The sequence below is a fragment of the Phytophthora infestans genome, genomic scaffold (genome assembly GCF_000142945.1).
Source record: "Phytophthora infestans T30-4 supercont1.48 genomic scaffold, whole genome shotgun sequence".
Taxonomy (NCBI): domain Eukaryota; phylum Oomycota; class Peronosporomycetes; order Peronosporales; family Peronosporaceae; genus Phytophthora; species Phytophthora infestans.
In genome coordinates, this window is record NW_003303711.1 from 474,180 (window position 1) to 477,122 (window position 2,943).

Below are 2,943 nucleotides of genomic sequence, written 5' to 3' on the forward strand. Positions count from 1 at the left end.
TCAAGGTGCGGTCCATACAACAAACAAAGGGCGGCATACGGCGTCCTTCAGTAGTAAAATTATCGACGAATGCATAAAAAGGTGATGATACCAAAAACGCAAGGCAATATGGATCCGACAGCTGTGAGATTTGAACTCACGCGGGTTACCCCAATAGATTTCTAGTCTATCGCCTTAACCACTCGGGCCAAGCTGTCGTGGACACGTCTCACGTCCACATCCAAAACGACCACAGCGTCCGCAAACCACTTCTCCTTCCGTGGTACGCGTGTCAGGCCCTAGTCGGATGCGAAGAGGTCCGAGCGGTGCGCCAGCCACGTTCCCATTCGGAGTTGGAACGCCAGTACTTGGAACGTTCGTAGGAGCCACGGCGCCAACGAACCCTTGTGACGTTCCAGGATTCTGCTGCTGCTGCTTCAGCATCAACTGGTTCATTTGTTGAAGCTGCTGGAGCATCTGCGACTGCGTGGACGTCACCGCGTTCACGTTCCTCACCGTCGTTCCACTATTCGCAAACTCGTCTTCTTCTTCCACAGGGAGGTGCAGATTCTTGTACAGCAATAAAGCGCACGCTTCCTGGATCGAAGCAGCTAGGTTCGCGTTCAAAAAGGCCCGCATCTGCTTGTTCCTTAACCCATCGAGAAAGAATTCGTACTGCATACGAGGCTCGTGATAGTTTAGGTACTCGCACATCGTGATGATCCTGTCGCCCCACTCTTCCGCAGATTCGCCGTAGTTCCTCTTAGCGGCCTTGAGTCGGCTCCACTACTGAGCTGGCGTCTGAAAGATGAAGCGGTTGTGGAATCTCACGCGCAGGGTTTCGAAATCGTTGATCCTTGCATTGTACCACCATTCCTGACCCAACTTGCCCTTCCGACACTGCTCAAAGGCAGTCAACCGCATTTGGTCGTCCATACCGAGCGTACACTTCTCGAAGGAACGCCAGAACGCGGCCGCCCTTTCGTACGTGGCCGTCTCTGAGTAGAACGGGACGATATCTTTCACAGCGTTCCGTAATTCTGTCGGGATACCAACAATCGGAACGTCCTGCTGAGCGCCTCTTCCTGACCCGTGCGAGCCATTGCGGACTCCTTGGTCGAAGTACTGACTCGTCACTTGCCCTTGCGCAGGTACTGCGTTAGGTGCGTACCCTCCCGGAGCACCCACGCTCCCTTCTTGTCCTAGCGCTCCTGCTCGTCCCTGGAATGTCGCAACATATTCATAGGAGACGTTCTCTGGAACGGAAATCCGTACGTTCCGCTTATGGGGCTGGCAGGTGTCTGTCGTGCAGACGCTGCAGACCACGCGGGTATCGTTCCAGCAGCAGCCCACCCAGGTGTCGACGTCATTGGCGGTTGGAAGGGAGGGTAGAACGCACTCCGTTGGGGCGTTCCACCACCTCCACCGTCCCATGTGGAACCAGCCGTTGGAATTGATACGCCTCCATACGAAGGAATAGCAGCCATCGGCATTCGGCTAGGTGTCGAAACCGGCGTTTGCGTCCTCATCCTCGGGGTCATAGGTTCTTGGTACCCCATCACTGAAGACGTCACTGGTCGGGTCGGTGTCGGCACGGTACGTGGCACGTGTCCTGTAGCTCGAGGTCTCGGTGACGGCACCGGCGTTCCGTTCGTCACCCCAGCCCTCTGTAGCAATTGGGCGAGACCGTCCATGATGAGAGCCTGTAAGGCTGGGTCCGTCGTCGGCGTCCCACTTCCTCTCGTCGGCGTTCTCATCGATTGAACAGGCGTCGCTCCTCGACTTCCACCAGGTACGTACGCTCGCGTAGGTGTTCCAGCAACAACATGTGCAGCCCCTGGGGCACGTCGGCTTCCTTGTTGGCCCGGTACGTTGTTGTTGGGTTGTCCGTACACTGACGTGACCATGGGCACGTCCCTTCTAGAGTCGTCCATCGGTCGCAAGGAGAGACGAGTCCAATCCAAGGCGAACCCCACCTCGCGGCGACCTCCCGAGTCCATCACCGAAGCGTCCAAGAGCGTACCCGTCGTCGTCCTTGCAGGCGTCGTTCCTTCGCTCGGCGCCGGTTGACGTGCCCACTGCTCAAGGACTGTGTTGGACATCTGTCCACCCTGAGACGTTCCAGACACAGACTCAACCGTCCTTCTCGTTCCCGGAGGCGGAGACGCCACGTCGAACATGTCCTCGCCTTCCACGTGGACCGCTCGTGTTTGTGTCCTCCCGTCTCGTGATCAGCTCGCTGCGGCGTGCCACGTTCCCCGCCATCTCCCTGGCGTTCTCTCCCTTGAAGTCTCTGCGGCGTGCCGTCGTCAGCAGCTCTCTCAGCGCGCGCTTCCGCTTCCTCCTCGAGGATCTCCACGGGCTCCGTTTCCAACGCAGGAGCCCATCCCCCTACCCCTTCACCGGCTCCAAGTCCCTCGCTGGACCATTCTTGAGCACTCATCATTTTCCCACTTCTCGCTCCTTCTTCCTTGGCACTCCGTTGCCAAGGCTTCTTCTTACGCTTGTACTCCTACGAAATTCGGCTAGAAGATACCCTGCTTCTCCACCAAATTGTCGCGGTGTTCCTCTAATCGGGGTCGTGAGTATCTTGGGCCGACGTAGGAGGTAGTAGTATTAGCGACACTACTGTGATAGTAATGTAAAAGTTGATGTATTCTTATGTTGCTTGTTAGAAGGAAATCCACGACTGACTTCCCAGTGGAATTGATAGAGGGGAGCTCGTAGTGGCTTGTCGTTTGGCAGGCGGCATGTCATAGATAGCTGTGATATGAGTTATTAACAATATACCAAAATCAAAATGAGCCGATTCGTACCATCAAGTGGCACGTGTTGCCATACTTCGTCAGCTCCGTCGAAATAGTCGACAAGGTGTGTTTCGTTTGGCCTTTTCTTCCATCCACCAGGTGTAAAGTAGCGATTCTCGGTAGCTAGCCCCTTTGGTCGCTCAAATTGCACCCTAGC